Source organism: Oncorhynchus keta, unplaced genomic scaffold (genome assembly GCF_023373465.1).
Source record: "Oncorhynchus keta strain PuntledgeMale-10-30-2019 unplaced genomic scaffold, Oket_V2 Un_contig_998_pilon_pilon, whole genome shotgun sequence".
NCBI classification, from domain to species: domain Eukaryota; kingdom Metazoa; phylum Chordata; class Actinopteri; order Salmoniformes; family Salmonidae; genus Oncorhynchus; species Oncorhynchus keta.
In genome coordinates, this window is record NW_026290746.1 from 85,262 (window position 1) to 105,704 (window position 20,443).

Below are 20,443 nucleotides of genomic sequence, written 5' to 3' on the forward strand. Positions count from 1 at the left end.
ACAAGCTTTAAATTGAGGGCCGGGTTGTCAGGGTGGGTAATGTACTATATAGGTAGGTACACATTAATTACTCCTAAAGATATACTTAATTTTAACTAGCTAAATCCTGTGTAAGAACTCGAAATTACATTGTATTTAGGCAAACATTACATGTGCTTTGAAAGTGTCGTATTCCTCATCTGGGATGAGACTCGTTTTAGATCTGTTTTTGTAAGCTCAACCAAGTAAACCCAGATGGTTTCAGTAATTATATCTATATTTATTTACCAGGTAAATTGAGAACACATTCTCATTTACAGCAAGAACCTGGGGAATAGTTACAGTGGAGAGGAGGGGGGATGAATGAGCCAATTGGAAGCTCGGGATGATTAAGGTGGCCATGATGGTATCAGGGCCAGATTGGGAATTTAGCCAGGACCCTGGGGTAAACACCCCTACTCTTATGAAAAGTGGCTTGAGATATATATAGTGACCACAGAGAGTCAGGGTACCCGTTTAAGGTCCCACCCGAAAGATGGCACACAGGGAAATGTCTCCAATCACTGTCCTGGGGCATTATGATTTTTATTTTAGTCCAGAGGAAAGACTGCCTCCTGCTGGCCCTCCAACACCACTTCCAGGCCACACCCCCTCCCATTGTAATATTACGTATGAACATATTTTGAACAATGGCTTCCTAAAATGCTGTGGTGCTGACTAACACAGTAGGAAAGGTTGTGGTAGACGTGTTCCATCACAGACGAGTTCACAGCTCTTCCACTCTGAACAATGGGGATGTAAAGGGTAATGCAGCTTCCTCTCTGGTTCCATTCGACAAGAGAGTTCATAGCTCTGTTACTCTGAGCATTCATAACATTGACGCCCTAAAATGCACCATCAATACCAGAGTTCCACAAGACTGTTTACATAATCAACAGGGCATTTCAACAGTCTGAGCCTGAATATAATCCTGGGCATATATTGAGCTCTAACAATGAAGAATGAATACTGTAGTGGTGTGAGAAAGGTAACACAAGCTTCCTCTGGTTCCATTCCCCAATAGTAACTGGGTCATTATTGCTGTCCCTGGACTTTGGCACCACATAAAACACTTTAAAATAAGAAATAATACTTTGTTTGTTTTTATTTAACTGTTATTTAATAAGAAACATATTTAAGTAATTTATACTGCAAATTGGCTTATCCCCATGGTGATGTCTAGAGATGAAGTGACATGTTGAGTATATAGACATGTACATTATTTTGAATACCATGAAGTAAACAAATCATAGTCTTTTCTGTATAGATAACCCAAAAAACCAAGTATGACCAGCACAAATTCATGTAGAATGTTTATTTTTCATAGGCAGATCAATAAGTTCATTGCAGTTATCCAAATACATTAACCAATGACTAAAGTAATCAATCTAGTTTTCTAAGGCAATTTAATAAACACTTGTAGTCATTTCAGAGCCTGCATATCATTAAAAAAAAGTTGTTATGTAGTTAAAAATAATCCACCCAAACTAATGGTGAAAACGAATCATCACACCATCTCTATCTGATACACGTGTCTACCAGCTCATTCCCACAGAGAACTGCAGAGGGACAACTTGGTGTCAGAGCAAAACGTACTATATGTAACAAAAATCCATACCACACACTTTAGTATGATACAGTATGCTTTGTTACATTACAGTGGCCTACAAATGTAAAATGAGTAGTACAATATAATAAGATTTGTATGGCGTATAGTATGCTACGAATTACAATTCGTACAATATGTTACGAATATGCAATACGTATATTTTACTTGTTCCAATTTGTTGTTGCTAACGTTAATGAAAATGCTAAGTAGTTGCATGCTAACCTAACATGCTTGGTACACTATATAAACAGAAAAGTATAAAGACACCCCTTTAAATTAGTAGAGTCGGCTATTTCAGCCACACCCGTTATTGACAGGTGGCATCCCATCGTCATGGGATGCCACCTTTCCAACAAGTCAGTTCGTCAAATATCTGCCTTGCTAGTCCTGCCCCGGTCAACTATAAGTGTTGCTATTGTGACGTGGAAACGTCTAGGAGCGAAGTGGTAGGTCACACAAGCTTACAGAACGGGACCGCCAAGTGCTGAAGCGCGTAAGAATTGTCTGTCCTCGGTTGCAACACTCACTAACGAGTTCCAAACTGCCTCTGGAAGCAACGTCAACACAAGAACTGTTAGTCAGGAGCTTCACAAAAAAATGGGTTTCTATGGCCGAGCAGCTGCACACAAGACTAAAATCACCCAGCTGTGCAATGCCAAGCGTCAGCTGGAGTGGTGTAAAGCACCCCGCCATTGGACTCTGAAGCAGTGGAAACACGTTCTCTGGAGTTATGAATCCCGCCTTATCATCTGGAAGTCTGATGGACAAATCTGGGTTTGGCGGATGCCAGAAGAATGCTACCTGTCCCAATGCATAGTGCCAACTGTAAAGTTTGGTGGAGGAGGAATAATGGTCTGAGGCTGTTTTTCATGATTTGGGCTAGGCCCCTTAGTTCCAGTGAAGGGAAATCATAACGCTACAGCATACAATGACATTCAAGATGATTTTGTGCTGCCAACTTTGTGGCAACAGTTTGATAAAGACCCTTTCCTGTTTTAGCATGACAAGGCTCCTATACAAAGCGAGGTCCATACAGAAATGGTTTATCGAGATTGGTGTGGAAGAACTTGACTGGCCTACACAGAGCCCTGACCTGAACCCCATTTAACAACTTTGGGATGAATTGGAATGCCGACTTCGAGCCAGGCCTAATCACCCAACATCACTTGTGACTGAATGAAAGAAATTCCCCACAGCAATGTTCCAAAATCTAGTGGAAAGCCTTCCCAGAAGAGTGGAGGCTGTTATTTCAGCAAAAGGGACACCAAGTCCATGATTTTGGAATGAGATGTTCAACGAGCAGGAGTCCACATACTTTTGGTAATGCAATGTTGTTGCAAAGTTGCTTATTAGCTAAAATGCTAAAGTACAAGTTGATGCATTTCTATGGAGAAAGATCATTTACAATGACATTCTATAATGCTCCCTTTCCTCTGCACGGTTAACACAGTGAGAAAAAAAACATGATTACAATAGAGTGTTAATGTTATCAAATTCACTGTTACCACTTCCTTTATGAGATGAGAATGAGGTGATGTAGTGACTAATCTTGGCTGGTCTGAGACAACTGATGATGCTTTTCACCTTTATGGATACATTGGTGTATTTTTAAGTTGCCCTGTTGGGAGAAACTCTTCCCACAGTCAGAGGAGAAGCAAGGCTTCTCTCCTGTGTGTCCTATTGGGTGAACTTTTTGCTCAGTTGACGTTGTGTAGCACTTCCCACAGTTAAAGGAGATAAGCCTTACTCCTGCTTTATGTATATGTTTGTGTATTTTTAAGTTGCCCTGTTGGGAGAAACTCTTTCAACTGTCAGAGCATTAGTAAGGCTTCTCTTCTTTATGTATAAGTTCATGTCTTTTTAAGTTGCCCAGTCGGGAGAAATTCTTTCCACAATCAGAGCAGGAGTAAGGCTTCTCTCCTGTGTGTGTTCTCTGGTGAATTTTTAGGTTAGTTGATGATGTGAAGCATTTTACACAATTAGAGCAGGCATAAGGCTTTTCTCCTGTGTGTGTTCTCTGATGACTTTCAAGACCAGAGTATGTTGTGAAGCATTTTACACAATCAGAGCAGGAGTAAGGTTTCTCTCCTGTGTGTGTTCTCTGATGAACTTTCAGGTCATTTGATGTTGTGAAGCATTTTAAACAGTCAGAGCAGAAGTAAGGCTTCTCTCCTGTATGTATACGTTCATGTGTTTTTAGGTGGCCCAGTCGAGAGAAACTCTTTCCACAGTCAGAGCAGGAGTAGGGCTTCACTCCTGTATGCATACGTTCATGTGCTTTTAAGTTGCTCAGTAGAGAGAAACTCTTCCCACAGTCAGAGCAGGGGTAAGGCTTCTCTCCTGTATGTATACGTTCATGTGTTTTTAGGTGGCCCAGTCGAGAGAAACTCTTTCCACAGTCAGGGCAGGAGTAAGGCTTCTCTCCTGTATGTATACCTTCATGTGTTTTTAGGTGGCCCAGTCGAGAGAAACTTGCCCCACAGTCGGAGCAGGAGTAAGGCTTCTCTCCTGTATGTATATGTTCATGTCTTTTTAAGGTGTCCAGTCGTGAGAAACTCTTTCCACAGTCAGAGCAGAAGTAAGGCTTCAATCCTGTATGTATCCGTTCATGCACTCTCTGATGAACTATCAGAACCTTTAATGTTGTGAAATCCTTGCCACAGTCAGTACAGGAATACAGATTCTCTCCTAAGTGTATTTTTAGGTGTATTTTCAGCTTTGATAGAAATGAGAAAATCTCCCCACAATGTGGGCAGTGGTGAGACCTCTTAGCTCTGTGATCTTCCTGCTGTTGCTCTCTGAATGTAGAGAATGTCTCTCCATGGTTTCCTGTGTGAACATCATCAGAATAATAATCAGTTGGTGTCATATACAGTACCAGTCCAAAGTTTGGACACACCTACCCATTCCAGGGTTTTTCTTTATTTTGACTATTTTCTACATTGTAGAATAACAGTGAAGACATCAAAACTATGGAATCGTGTAGTAACCCCAAAAACTGTTATATTTTAGATTCTTCAAAGTAGCCACCCTTTGCCTTGATGACAGATTTGCACTCTTGGCATTCTCTCAACCAGCTTCACCTGGAATGCTTTACCAACAGTTTGAAGGACTTCCCACACATGCTGAGCACATGTTAGCTGCTTTTCCTTCACTCTGCGGTCCAACTCATCTCAAGCCATCTCAATTGGGTTGAGGTCTGGGGATTGTGGAGGCCAGGTCATCCGATGCAGCGCTCCATCACTCGCATTCTTGGTCAAATAGCCCTTACACATCCTGGAGGGGTGTTTTGGATCATTGTCCTGTAGAAAAAAACAAATGATAGTCCCACTAAGCCCATACCAGATGGGATGGCATATCGCCTCAGAATGCTGTGGTAGCCATGCTGGTTAGGTGTGCCTTTCTAAATCAATCACAGACACTGTCGTCACCAGCAAAGCGCCCCCACACCGCCTCCTCCATGCTTCACAGTAGGAACCACACACGCAGAGATGATCCGTTCACCTACTACTCTGCGTCTCACAAAGACACAGCGGTTGGAACCAAAAATCTCATATTTGGACTCATCACACCAAATTACAGATTTCCACTGGTCTCATGTCCATTGCTCATGTTTCTTGGCCCAAGCAAGTCTCTTCTTATTGGTGTCCATTAGTATTGGTTTCTCTGCATCAATTCAACCATGAAGGCCTGATTCACGCAGTCTCCTCTGAACAGTTGATGTTGATGTGTCTGTTACTTGAACTCTGTGAAGCATTTATATGGGATGCAAATTCTGAGGCTGGTAAATCTAATGAACTTAGCCTCTGTCGAAGAGGTATCTCTGGGTCTTCCTTTCCTGTGGCGGTCCTCATGAGAGCCCAGTTTCATCATAGTGCTTGATGGTTTTTGAGACTGCACTTGAAGACACTTTCAAAGTTCTAGAAATATTCCACATTGACTGGCCTTTATGTCTTAAAGAAGATGGACTGTCATTTCTATACCACCCCTACAGTGTCACAACACAACTGATTGGCTCAAACGCATTAATAAGGCACTTCCACAAATGAACTTTTAATAAGGCACACCTGTTAATTGAAATCTATTCCAGGTGACTTCTTCATGAAGATGGTTGAGAGAATGCCAAGAGTGTGCAAAGTTGTTATCAAGACAAAAGGTGGCTACTTTGAAGAATCTCAAATATATTTTTATTTGTTTAACACTTTTTTGGTTACTACATAATTCCACATGTGTTATTTAAAAGTTAGTTTTCACTATTATTCTACAATGTAGAAAATAGTAAAAAATTAAGAAAAACCCTGGATTGAGTAGGTGTGTCCAAACTTTTGACTGGTACTGTCCATGTCAATCAAATTTATTTTATGAAGCCCTTTTTACATCAGCAGTTGTCACAAAGTGCTTTACAGAAACCCAGCCTAAAATCCCTAAAGAACAAGCAATGCAGGTGTAGAAGCACAGCGGCTAGGAAAAATTCCCTAGAAAGAAGGAACCTAGAAGAAATGTAGAGAGGAACCACGCCCAAAGGGGTGACCAGTCCTCTTCTGTCTGTACTGGGTGACATATGTATTCATATCAGTAGGCTGTACAATACAGGGGAATAAAACTATTCTAAAAGTGGGTAAGAGATGAAAGCTAAAAAGGGGAGTGTCATCCTCCACTTACTATCACAAGGGTTAGTAACTACACAGACAAATTTCATATCATCCTCCACTCACTATCACAAGGGTTAGTAACTACACAGACTCATTTCATAGAACTTTAAAACACTGGCAGTTTGTCTACTTCACTTCTTTAGTCTCCTCTCTGATCACTCCAGATAGACCAGTTAATAAAACAAATGCTGGCAATACTGGTGTCAAACCACCAAGTCTCAGTAGCATGAAATAACATCTACCTTCTCATCATGAAACAGTTATACTGCAACTTTTCATACACAGTGGGAAGTTGGAATAAATAACAGAACCTGCTCTTACCATCACTAACAGATGTCCCAATCTTCTCCTCCTCTTCTTCATCTTTAATGATGACATTCAGTTCCAGTGTTTGACTGCAGTCTTCCAGCTTCATCTCTGGATCCTGCAGTGCAAACTGGGCTCCACTGTCACAATCAGGACCCAGTGACTGTAGGTTTGGACTCAGTGTGGAAGGAGAGAGGCAGGCTGGGTTTGTCGTCACTGTTGATGTTACCGGCCCCAGACTTAATTCTAGCCGTCCTGTAGTAACAATGAGAAACAGACAACAAAAAGTTAGTCTTGACATTTATGGCACTTTCTTTATCCTCAAAAAATATATAATATTTATTCTTGTTCAATGATCTAAAACAGTGCTTGACTTGGACTGAAATAGGTCCCGGTACTGTTTATATTTGTATTTATTTTATTTAACCTTTATTTAACCAGGAAGGGCTCATTGAGATTTAAAAATCTATTTTTCAAGAGCATCCTGGCCAAGATAGGCAGCACCAGGTCATTACAAAAATTACAGACAGACATGAAAAACTACATGTAATCTAGTAAAAACCATAGAATTCACAAGAGTATAACAAAATCAAAAACATCTAATTAAAAACATTGACAGGTCAGGGAATCAGTCTCAACATCCTTCATCAGTGATTTAAAAACACCAATCGGGACAAGTTCTTCCAGTTTAAAAGTATTTTGTAAGGCGTTCCAAGAAGATGGCGCAGAGTACATAAAAGCCCTTTTACCAAATTCAGTTTCGGACATTTGGAACAGTTCGCAGGATAAAGTCCAGTGAACGAAGAGAGTACCCACCACATTTCTGAACCATAAAAATGCCCAAATAAAAAGGTAGTAAACCCAAAATGGCTTTTTAAGGAGCTCCACAATACTGTTGAGCTAATATTCCATAAGAGGAACATGAGCTCAAACAGTAGAAATTTGAGGTGACGGTACTCAGCTCCGGTGAGCTGCTGTCCAAGTCAAGAACTGATGTCATTTCAAAAGATCGGGTAGCTAAGCATTGACAACAAAACATTAACGAATTGATATTAGACAAAGTACACACTTTGAAATTAGTCTACACAACATAAATTAAGCTACACAATGTAAGTGCACTTAAACTATAGTAGATTTCCCAAATTCACATTGTTTTAGGCAGCACTATGTGCTATTTTCCTAAATAACCTTGTCTTCACTTTATTATTTCAATCAATTGTATTTCCTGTCCACACCATAGTAACATTTATAGATACATAAAGAAACAACTGAATGTGTCTGAATATTAGTACACATGTAGAAAACTGATGATCATTACATTCAGCTTCAACCCTGTAGTAAGACCGTGAAATTGTCTCTGCATTGTCTTTTGGCATTCTGTACTACTGGAACCCCGGCAACCTCAATCTGCCTTTCTCTCACCTGACACCTCAGATCTCCAGCCCCATTGGCACCCCCACAACTAACACACAACTTTCTCCACGATACCACACATTCCTTCATCTCATGACCTCCTACACACTTCTCACATCTAGGCATCTCACTCCTACACACTGCTGCAACAGGCCCATAAACCTGACACCTAAAACACTGTAGTATTTACGGAACAAAAGCGCCCACAGGATAACTGACACTTCCTACCTTGACCTTTCTGGCAGAGACTCTCCATCAAAACTCTACATGACAGATGTCTTCTGTTTCCCAACGCTCTACACCGGATCTACGTCTCACCAAATGGCAGGTGTCACAGACACCTGGAATCTTCTATTTCAACTGCTCCACCTCAACACTTTAAACTTGATATCACTTCTTTCAATGCCGCCATATCCCATCCAACCTGACAGAGCTTGAGACGACCTACAGAGAAGGGAGAAACTCCCCAAATACAGGTGTGCCAAGATTGTAGCGTCATACCCAAGAAGATTTGAGGCTATAATCGCTGCAACAAAGTACTGAGTAAAGGGTCTGAATACTTGTATAAATGTAATATTTCCATTTTTATATTTAAAAAAATAAAGGGAACACTAAAATAACACATCCTAGATCTGAATGAATGAAATATTTTTATTAAATACTTTTTTCTTTACATAGTTGAATGTGCTGACAACAAAATCACACAAAATAATTAATGGAAATCAAATGTATCAACCCATGGAGGTCTGGATTTGGAGTCACACTCAAAATTAAAGTGGAAAACCACACTACAGGCTGATCCAACTTTGATGTAATGTCCTTAAAACAAGTCAAAATGAGGCTCAGTAGTGTGTGTGGCCTTCCTACAACGCCCGGGCATGCTCCTGATGAGGTGGCGGATGGTCTCCTGAGGGATCTCCTCCCAGACCTGGACTAAAGCATCCGCCAACTCCTGGACAGTCTGTGGTGCAACGTGGCGTTGGTGGATGGAGCGAGACATGATGTCCCAGATGTGCTCAAATGGATTCAGGTCTGGGGAATGGGCGGGCCAGTCCATAGCATCAATGTCTTCCTCTTGCAGGAACTGCTGACACACTCCAGCTACATGAGGTCTAGCATTGTCTTGCATTAGGAGGAACCCAGGGCCAACCGCACCAGCATATGGTCTCACAAGGGGTCTGAGGATCTCATCTCGGTACCTAATGGTAGTCAGGCTACCTCTGGCGAGCACATGGAGGGCTGTGCGGCCCCCCAAAGAAATGCCACCCCACACCATGACTGACCCACCGCCAAACCGGTCATGCTGGAGGACGTTGCAGGCAGCAGAACGTTCTCCACGGCGTCTCCAGACTCTGTCACGTCTGTCACGTGCTCAGTGTGAACCTGCTTTCATCTGTGAAGAGCACAGGGTACCAGTGGCGAATTTGCCAATCTTGGTGTTCTCTGGCAAATGCCAAACATCCTGCACGGTGTTGGACTGTAAGCAAAACCCCTGCCCGTGGACGTCGGGCCCTCATACCACCCTCATGGAGTCTGTTTCTGACCATTTGAGCAGACATGCACATTTGTGGCCTGCTGGAAGGCATTTTGCAGGGTTCTGGCAGTGCTCCTCCTTGCACAAAGGCGGAGGTAGCGGTCCTGCTGCTGGGTTGTTGCCCTCCTACGGCCTCCTCCACGTCTCCTGATGTACTGGCCTGTCTCCTGGTAGCGCCTCCATGCTCTGTACACTACGCTGACAGACACAGCAAACCTTCTTGCCACAGCTCGCATTGATGTGCCATCCTGGATGAGCTGCACTACCTGAGCCACTTGTGTGGGTTGTAGACTCCGTCTCATGCTACCACTAGAGTGAAAGCACCACCAGCATTCAAAAGTGACCAAAACATCAGCCAGGAAGCATAGGAAATGAGAAGTGGCCTGTGGTCATCCCCTGCAGAACCACTCCTTTATTGGGGGTGTCTTGCTAATTACCTATAATTTCCACCTGTTGTTTATTCCATTTGCACAACAGCATGTGAAATTGATTGTCAATCAGTGTTGCTTCCTAACAGTTTGATTTCACAGAAGTGTGATTGACTTGGAGTTACATTGTGTTGTTTAAGTGTTCCCTTTATTTTTTTTTTGTAGTGTATAAACACATTATATACACATGTTGTAAAATGTCTAAAAAAACTATTTTTTATTTTGTCATTGTGGAGTATTGTGTGTAGATTGGTGAGGGAAACAAACAATTTAATATATTTTAGAATAAGGCTAAAATGTAACAAAATGTGGAAAAAGTCACGGGATCTGAATACTTTCCCAATGCACTGTATGCTGAATCCTTTCAGCAAGGTTGCTTCCCCTCCTCTCTAAGGAGTGCTTTACTCTGCTTTACTCTTAATCTGAAGCTGGATAATCACCAACTAAATGTGAAAGTTCAGACCGATTTCTCTTCTGAATTCAGACTCAAAAATGAGTGCTAAGGCCTTAGCAAGGAGATTGTGTATTAGATACGGGAGAACTCCATCCAAAGACCAAAATGGCGTTGTGAAAATCATCAAGGCTTTCACAATGTGAGGAGAGTACTAATACTGCCATACTCTCACTTGATGAAGAGAGTTGAGTGGTCTTATTTCAAGTGCTTAAGAGATTTGGGTTTGGGGACTACTTCTGTAAATGGAATAAGATATGATATACAGATATACTTTATTTATTTATATTATTGGATTTCTTTATGTTTGGTTGTCATGTTTTCATCTCTCTTTGGGTTGGGGGGTTGAAAAAGAAAATACAATTGTATTTTGTATAGCCTGGTTCCTCTCTAGGTTTCTTCCTAGGTTTTGGCCTTTCTAGGGAGTTTTTCCTAGCCACCGTGCTTCTACACCTGCATTGCTTGCTGTTTGGGGTTTTAGGCTGAGTTTCTGTACAGCACTTTGAGATATCAGCTGATGTACGAAGGGCTATATAAATAAATTTGATTTGATTTTGATTTGATATTTCTGTAATTGTTCTACTTGGAACTAATTAATATATGTGAGAGAGGGGCAGGGGGCTGCCATAATGGACATCCATGTCTTTGGCGCCCGGGGAACTGTGGGTGCCTTGCTCAGGGGAAAAAGACAGATTTTTACTTTGTCAGCAAACTTTTGGTTACTGGCCCAACGCTCTAACCACTAGGCTACCTGTAAGTATTCATACAAGTAGGCTGTGCAATGCAAAAGGGGAATACAACTATTCTAAAAGTATCTCAGGTTTTGTTTCATAGAACTTTAAAACACTGGCAGTTTGTCTACTTCACCTCTTTAGTCTCCTCTCTGGTGCTGGTGTCAAACCATGCAAGTCTCAGTAGCATGAAATAACATCTACCTTCTCATTGAAACAGTTCATCATGAAACAGTTCTACTGCAACTTTTCATACACAGTGGGAAGTTGGAATGAATAACACAAACTTAGTTAGATAGAACCTGCTCTTACCATGAGAAATAGATTTCCCAATCTTCTCCTCCTCTTCTTCATCTTTAATGTTGACGTTCAGCTCCAGTGTTTGACTGCAGTCTTCCAGCTTCACTGATGCCATCTCTGGATCCTGCAGTGCAAACTGGGCTCCACTGTCACAATCAGGACCCAGTGACTGTGGGTTTGGACTCAGTGTGGAAGGAGAGAGGCAGGCTGGGTTTGTCCTCACTGTTGAGGCCTCATACCTGAGTCGGCAAGTAGTAGAAGAGAAACGGACACAAAAGTTATTGTCTTGACAGTTCTGGCACTTACTTTACTCTCTATTAAATATATTATATTTTGTCTTGTTCAATTATCTAATTCAGTGCTGAAATAGTTGCCGATACTCATTTTGTGTGCTGGTACTGTTTAAATTTATGTGCAGGAGCTTCATAATACATTTGAGCTAAAACTTAACCTGTAGTAGAAAAATGCATAAATGACGCAAAAACTATTTAGTACAAGGTTGGTTAGTTTTATTTTCCTTAATAACCTTGTATACACTTTATTACTTCAAAAACACAACACAGTTGTGCAACCACAAAATGTGTGGAAGGAGAGAGACAGGTTGGGTTTGTCCTCACTGTTGATGTTACCGGCCTCAGACTTAATCTGAGTCAGCCAGTAGTAATAAAGAGAAACAGACAGTTCTTGCACTTAATTAATTATCTAAAAATATTGTTTATATTTAGCTGCAGGAGTGCCACAATACTGTTGAGCTAATATTCTATAAGAGGAACATGAGCTCAAACAGTAGAAATTTGAGGTGACGGTACTCAGCTTCGGTGAGCTCCTGTCCAAGTCAAGCACGGATCTCATTTCAATAGATCTGGTAGCTAAGCATTGACAACAAAACATTAATTAATTCACATTAGACAAAGGATACACTTTAAATTAGACTACACAACTTAAACGCACTTAATCTATAGTAGATATCCCCTATACACATACATGCATAAATGACTCAAACATGTTGTACAAGATGTTGTAGGCAGCACTATGTACCATTTTCCTGAATAACCTTGTCTTCACTGTATTATTCCAGTCAAAAACCAAAAATATTTCCGTTCACACCATAATAACATGTATAGATAGACAGATACAACTGAATGTCTTTGAATACTAGTTCACATGTAGAAAACTGATAATCATTACATTTAGCTCCAAAACAGTAGTGCAACCGTAAAATTGTCTCTCTGCTGCACTGAAGTACGTTGATGCAGACGGAGGGGGAACCGCCATTTTACCACCTCGTGAAATTTTACACAAAACCAAAAACGACACGTAAAACGAACCCAGAAATCTCAAATAAATGTATTCTTTATGAAATTACCTTGACGAAATGAGATAACGTTACATCCACTCAGAGACTAACTTTAACCCAAAGTCTCTATGTGACTTGTAAACAAGTTATCACGTTCCCTCACGCTGTTTGACACCAAAATAGCACATAAAACCTTCACCAAACGAGATAATACCTTGACGTATTTGTTACCTAGCATGTTATTACATGTTCTTTAGATATTATAACGTGCTATTACATACCAGTAGTAATATATTAGAAACGGACACAGAAGTTGTCGTATCAACTGCACAATTCTGACGTATCCTTTATTCTGAAGAATGATGCGCGCCTGCGCGGAACTTCCTGTTCCCCCACTACCAGTTTCTAAACCAAGAGACGTAAAAACGCGAGACTTCAGAGAAGGCTTGCGAAGCGGACCAAGCCGGAGTTTGAGAAGTCAATGAGAGAAGTGTACAATTTTGATACTTTTGCAGCGGCTAATGGGGATCCTAATAAATACCAAAAATATTCTGTCGTCACACAGTTGATACATGGCCATTCTTTTATCAATTTAATGACTGCAGTGGCTTATTCACTATAGCTCACACTGCATATCATATGTATCCTAGCATCACTAGTGGTTAGAGCGTTGGGCGAGTAGCTGAAAAGTTGCTGGATCGAATCCCCGAGCTGACAAGGCTAAAATCTGTCGTTCTGCACCTGCACAATGCAGGTAACCCACTGTTCCTTAGTAGGCCGTCATTGAGGTCATTTTTTAAAAATCGCATGAGAAGCCAGACCGATTCAAAACCATGTAATTAATACTATTTTGATTGATTGTCACAGAAACGAAAATAGATATAAAAGTCTAGCATAAAATCGATCAAATATAATTTAAAACATTTAAATAACTAATTCACAGAAACATCAAACTATGTATGATTCATTCTGTAAATGTCTAGTAGACTTTTACAACCTTTGCTTTGAGTAGAAATTGCCATTTTGATTTGATAGAAATACAGAAAATCTCAAATATTGCATTTAAAGATGAAGAAATCAACTCATTCAGTGATTGTTTCTTGAAAAAAGTGAGAATATGCATTTATTTAAATTACCTTAAAATAAATGTTCATTTCAAGTGCAATTTGTTCTATATGAAGTTAGACAATGTTTACATAAAGTTGTACAATGTTTACAATCTTAAATCGTATGCCAAATCAATGTTTGCATTTTTAGTGCAACAGTTCCACATTTGAAAGTAGTTACAAGGAACAACAGTCATTTATTTATACGTCTCTAATTTAACAGAAAAATAGGCCCCTTACAATAATGTTCTATTTTGGCTTTGTTGAAGTCCTTCTTTGTCATCCCCAGACAAGCTAAATGAAACCATCTCTGGCACACAGAGCGTTCTATCTGCAGTATTAAAAACATAAAACAGGGTTATGTTGATTTACATGTAAACAACAGTTCTGGAATACCCAAATTCTGTTACATGTTTTTGCAATTAGGAACCATTTCAAATTGAAATGAATTTTTGTTCAATTGCTAAATTGACTTTAAATGACATGCATTTGACCAGAACCCTGATAGAAGCACACTTAACTGAGGTGTTCATCATAGTTGAGTATTCAGCCAATATAAATCGTATCGTAAAAAAGGCACACATTTGCAAAAAACGTATAAAACATGACAAGAATGGCATCTTATAGATTTGAAATATTTCTATCAAATCATAACTGGAATTTATATTAAAAACAAAGGTTGTAAAAATATGCTAGACATTTATAGAATAAATCATATCTAGTTTGATGATTCTGTGACAAAGGTTGAATTAGTTATTGATTTAAACAGCTTTACATTGCATTTAAGATTTATATATTTCTATTAAATCAAAACTGGATTTTTAAACTCAAAACGAAGGTTGTAAAAGTATCCTAGACATTTAAAGAATAAACCATATCTATTTTTAGATTTCTGTGACAATCAATGAATTAGTTACAGATTTGTACAATTATTAATGTCTTTTTGCAAATGTCTGCTGATTGTCTGCTTAATGTCTACTTAATGTCCGAATGTGTGAATATAAAAGCAACTTTACCTCGGGAGTAGGCAGATTATCTTCTTCAAACAACAGTAAAACTGATTGACTTTCTTCCTTCTTTCCATCTACTACACGGTTTAGTGCTCCAACCACTCCTGGAATCTTCTGCTCAAGACGATGAACCTCAATATATAACAAAACCCCAGATATAACACCCTTTAATCGCTGCCCTGCTCCGAAAAACACAATGCTTTCTCCTTCTGCTCTTCTGAGATGCATGAAATCAATACAAAACCACTACTGGTCACTCTGACTGACTACCTTTCCTAATGGCTCCTTCACCATCTTCCTGGCCTCAAATTATCCCCCCAAAATACACACTTGTTGATGAATCGCGCTCCAAAAGAAACCGATGTTCGTTTACAATATCACAACGGAATGTATTACAATGTATAACCGTCATGCCTCAAAACTGGGAGAAAGAAGCAAGTCATTCACCCGCCATTTGTTCCTCAAGACCGTAACACAACGACACGCGGAAAATTGTAAGCATCAACATTTTTAAAAACGTTTGCAATTTGATACGGTTGCTATATTAATGATCCGTTTCCATTAATGTCGCAAACTATTATTTCTCTAGGCGAACATGAGAAACTCTGCTTGGATACTTGCATGCTAGCTAACATTAACACGAACTTAGTTGCTCTAGTAGGGTCATGTCCCTCTGGCCAGGATAAACAAAGTGGCAATGTTGTGTATTGTATATTTTCGGAAGCTGAATCAGAATTAGTTAGGTAACATAGATGTTCTATTTACTTTATACTTGTCATTAGAATGTCTTCTTTTGGACTATACTGTTGGCAGTTGCATTTTCCTATCTCCTCTAGGGAAAAGTCACTTGGGGCTGTTGTAGTTTTTGTTACATATAGAGACAGATATGACACTATTGAGCAAAGATAGGTATACATTAGACCACAAACAGAAAGCGGACAGGAAACCAAAGATTAAACAGACAGAAGTGTAATGGCCGAAGCCATACGTGCTTTACTGTGCATAAGGGCTTAGGGCAAAGAGGAGGAGGTGACCCTTAAATACATGATCTATTATGGAAGGAGCAGGACATCATTATAAAGATTAGATAGAGAGGGTAAAGGCCATAAGTGCTTAGGGTAAGATAGATATACATTAATTTTAGGACATGAGAGGGTTCTGCCACCTTTGTAATCTAATCAAGAGCGGATACAGGCGTTATTAGGCATGAACATGGAAGAAGCCTGGAATGAAATATAATGGTGACCGATGACTTGAGGGAAGTAACTTCATTAACATATGGAATGGACTCATACACTGTGTGTGTATAAAGAGAGAGCCAGTGCTCTGGAAAAGGGTGTGTTCGCGGACCATCTAGGCTTCTGATATGTTTGTATTAAAAGCCTATATTAAATTCACAAGTTCTTGTAAGTGTTATATTTTGAAATGATTCTCTACGACAGGGCCCAGAGAGGGGAGAGGTCAGGCTTGTCTTTTACATGTCTGGTAATAGGCAGAATATCAGAAAGGGAGAATTCAGGTTTGAACATTGTCTTCATCATGAATTTATCTGTGAAACCATGTGAAGGGCTCCACAATGTCTGAATTTTGAGATGGTATATGACCTAGAGGCTCACTCGTCCATGGGTGGGGGGTATTTGAGATGGGAGCATCTAAAGTAGACAATTGATATATGCCATTGGATGAGGTAATGTTTTGGTAATATGAAGTACCAAGAACGAGAAGTAGAACCTCATCCAAGACACCAAACTGAACGATAATTTACAGCTAATGCTATCTGGCTATGGGATAATCCTCTTTCAAGTAAAAGGTCTTTGTGAAGTTCCTGAGATCTGTGGTTCGTCATGTGAGTTGAGGGTGTATCTTGGCTATAAAAGATACTAAGTATTCTTTGTAAGCACTCTCAGAGAATTCATTTATAGACACTGAATTTATCTGAGAGTCAAAGGGCTATGGTGAAGCTCATATAATTAAAGATGGAGTTTAAAATATAACTCTGACCTGTGTGTGGTTTGTAAACTCATCATTTAGTAATACAGGAAATTACCACCGCAAAATACAATATTTAACTAAAAACAGTTTATTTCATTTAATTATACACATCAGAAAAAAGTGGCTGCCCAGCATGAATTCATGTACAAACATTTTTCATTGCATTCTTGTCATTTAGCAGATGTTTGTATCCAGAGCGACTTACAGGACAAATAAGAGTTAATTGACTTGCTCAAGGACACAATGACAGATTTTTCACCTTGTCGGCTCGGGATTCAAACCAGCGACCTTTCAGTTACTGGCCCAACACTCTTAACCGCTAGGCTACCTGCCACCAGATCAATCAACTTCAATACAGTTATTCAAATACATTCATCAATGACTAAAATAACAAATCTAGTATTAAAAGACAAATTAATAAACACAAGTATTTGATTCATAGCCTGTTTATCATTAAACAAAAGGTATTTAGTAATATAAAATAATTCACCCAAACTAATGCTGAAAACTGATCACCACAACATCTTTATCTGATGTACACTGAGTGTACAAAACATTAGGAATGGCCTCCTAATATTGAGTTATACCTCCTTTTGTCCTCAGAACAGCCTCAATAGTCGGGGTATGGACTCTCCAAGGTTTTGAGAACGTTCCACAGGGATGCTGGCCCATGTTGACTCCAATGCTTCCCACAATTGTGTCAAGTTGGCTGGGAGTGCATCTACTCTGAATAGCTCGTTCCATGTCCTCCCACAGATGCACAATTGGATTGAGATCTGGTGACTCGGCAGGCCACTGCAGTAAGCTGAATTCCCTGTCATGTTCTTGGAATCATTCCTGGCCACCATGAAGGGATGCACCTGATTGGCAATGATTTTTACACAAACGTTGCTCCACTTTTATCAAGGGGCCCAATATGTGGCATGAAAACACACCATCATACCACCACCACCAGCCTACAATGTTGTACTCGTGGTTTCCTCCAATCAGCGTGAAACAGCAGGAACAGGGATTCATCAGAACAGGCAATGTTTTTTTAAAATTCTCCAGTGTTTTCATTCCTTAGCCCACTGCAACTGCAGTATCTTGTTTTTCTACTGAAAGCTAATGGGGATCCAAAATAAATACACCAACAACTACAGTGGGGCAAAAAGTATTTAGTCAGCCACCAATTGTGCAAGTTGTCCCACTTAAAAAAGATGAGAGGCCTGTAATGTTCATCATAGGTACACTTAAACCATGATAGACAAAATGAGAAAAAAAAAAAAAATCCAGAAAATCACATTGTAGGATTTTTAATGAATTTATTTGCATGTTATGGTGGAAAATAAGTATTTGGTCAATAACAAAAGTTTCTGAATACTTTGTTATATACCCTTTGTTGGCAATGACAGAGGTCAAATGTTTTCTGTAAGTCTTCGAGGTTTTCACACACTTTTGCTGGTATTTTGGCCCATTCCTCCATGCAGATCTCCTCTAGAGCAGTGATGTTTTGGGGCTGTTGCTGGGCAACACAGACTTTCAACTCCCTCCAAAGATTTTCTATGGGGTTGAGATCTGGAGACTGGCTAGGCCACTCCGGGACCTTGAAATGCTTCTTACGAAGCCACTCCTTCGTTGCCCGGGCGGTGTGTTTGGGATCATTGTCATGCTGAAAGACCCAGCCACGTTTCATCTTCAATGCCCCTGCTGATGGTAGGCTTTGTTACTTGGTCCCAGCTCTCTGCAGGTCATTCACTAGGTCCCCCGTGTGGTTCTGGGATTTTTGCTCACCGTTCTTGTGATCCTTTTGACCCCACGGGGTGAGATCTTGCATGGAGCCCCAGATCGAGGGAGATTATCAGTGGTCTTGTATGTCTTCCATTTTCTAATAATTGCTTCCACAGTTGATTTCTTCAAACCAAGCTGCTTACCTATTGCAGATTCAGTCTTCCCAGCCTGGTGCAGATCTACAATTTTGTTTCTGGTGTCCTTTGACAGCTCTTTGGTCCTGGCCATAGTGGAGTTTGGAGTGTGACTGTTTGAGGTTGTGGACAGGTGTCTTTTATACTGATAACAAGTTCAAACAGGTGCCATTAATACAGGTAACGAGTGGAAGACAGAGGAGAGAGCTAACATTCTATAACACTCCCTTTCCTCTGCATTGTTCTCTCACAGTGAGAAACTATAGGATTACAATAGTGTTCTACACTTTCTTCATTTGATCCAATTCACCGTTGCCAATTATTTAATGACATGATAATTAAGTGGAGTGTCTAATCTTAGCTGGTCTGAGAAAACTGATGAGGTTTCTCTCCTTTATGTGTACATTGGTGTCTTTTCAATTGGCCCAATCTGTAGAATCTCTTCCCACAGTCAGTGCAGTGATAAGGCTTCTCTCAAGTGTGTAGCCGTTGGTGTGTTTTCCCAATTGGGAAAAACTCTTGCCACATTGAGAGCAGAAGTAAGGCTTATCTCCTTTTGTCTTTTCTCTAATGACCTTTAAGCTCAGCTGGTGTTTTAACATGTTCTACAGTCAGATCAGTGGTAACGCTTCTCTCCTGTGTGTATGTTCAGGTCATTTTAAGGTGTCCGGACGAGAGAAACTTGCCCCACAGTCAGAAAGGAGTAAGGCTTCTCGTTTGTGTATACGTTCATGTTTTTAAGTGGCCCAGTTGAGAGAAACTCGCCCCACATTCAGAGCAGTAGTAAGGCTTCTCTCCTGTGTGTGTTCTCTGATGACATTTTAGTTCAGTTGATGTTTTGAAGCATTTTCCACATTCAGAGCAGGAGTAAGGCTTCTCTCCTGTGTGTGTTCTCTGATGACATTTTAGTTCAGTTGATGTTTTGAAGCATTTTCCACAGTCAGAGCAGGAGTAAGGCTTCTCTCCTTTGTGTATACTTTCATGTTGTTTTAAGCATCCCAGGTAAGATAATCTCTTTCCACAGTCAGAGCAGGAGTAAGGCTTCTCTCCTGTGTGTATACGTTCGTGTTGTTTTAAGGTGCCCGGTCGAGAGAATCTCTTTCCACAGTCAGAGCAGGAGTAAGGCTTCTCTCCTGTGTGTATACGGTCATGTTGTTTTAAGTGTCCCAGCTGAGAGAATCTCTTTCCACATTCAGAGCAGGAGTAAGGCTTCTCTCCTGTGTGTGTTCTCTGATGAACTTTTAGTTCAGTTGATGTTTTGAAGCATTTTCCACATTCAGAGCAGGAGTAAGGCTTCTCTCCTGTGTGTGTTCTTTGATTAACTTTTAGTTCAGTTGATGTTTTGAAGCATTTTCCACATTCAGAGCAGGAGTAAAGTTTTCTCCTGTGTGTATTTTAGGTGTATTTTTAGCTTTGATAGAAATGGCAAAATCTCCCCACAATGTGGGCAGTGGTGAGACATCTTTGCTCTGTGATCTTCCTGCTGATGCTCTCTGGATGTAGAGAATGTCTCAACATGGTCTCCTGTGTGAACAATATCAGAACAACCAGTCAATTGGTGTGATATACATGTCAATCAAATGTATTTATGAAGCTCTTTTTACATAAGTTGTAACAAAGTCCTTTACAGAAACCAACCCGAAATCCCCAAAGAGCAAACAATGCTGATGTAGAAGCACAGTGGCCACGAAA

At 40.2% G+C, this 20,443-nt stretch overlaps 1 protein-coding gene and 1 pseudogene across 21 annotated transcripts in view; both read right to left on the reverse strand.

The window, feature by feature from the left end:
- The window catches only part of LOC118370541 (zinc finger protein 883-like), a 159,065-nt gene that overhangs the window by 85,255 nt on the left and 53,367 nt on the right, over window positions 1-20,443 (reverse strand). The window contains exon 1 of one of the 21 annotated variants that reach the window (XM_052513256.1): window positions 13,021-13,029. The exons of the other annotated variants lie outside the window; for them this stretch is intronic. The gene's annotated coding sequence lies outside the window, so the exon portion shown is untranslated. Of the gene's footprint in view, window positions 1-13,020; window positions 13,030-20,443 lie in introns of those variants that run through there. 21 annotated transcript variants of the gene reach the window in all.
- On the reverse strand, window positions 1,304-13,203 carry LOC118378642 (zinc finger protein OZF-like; annotated as a pseudogene).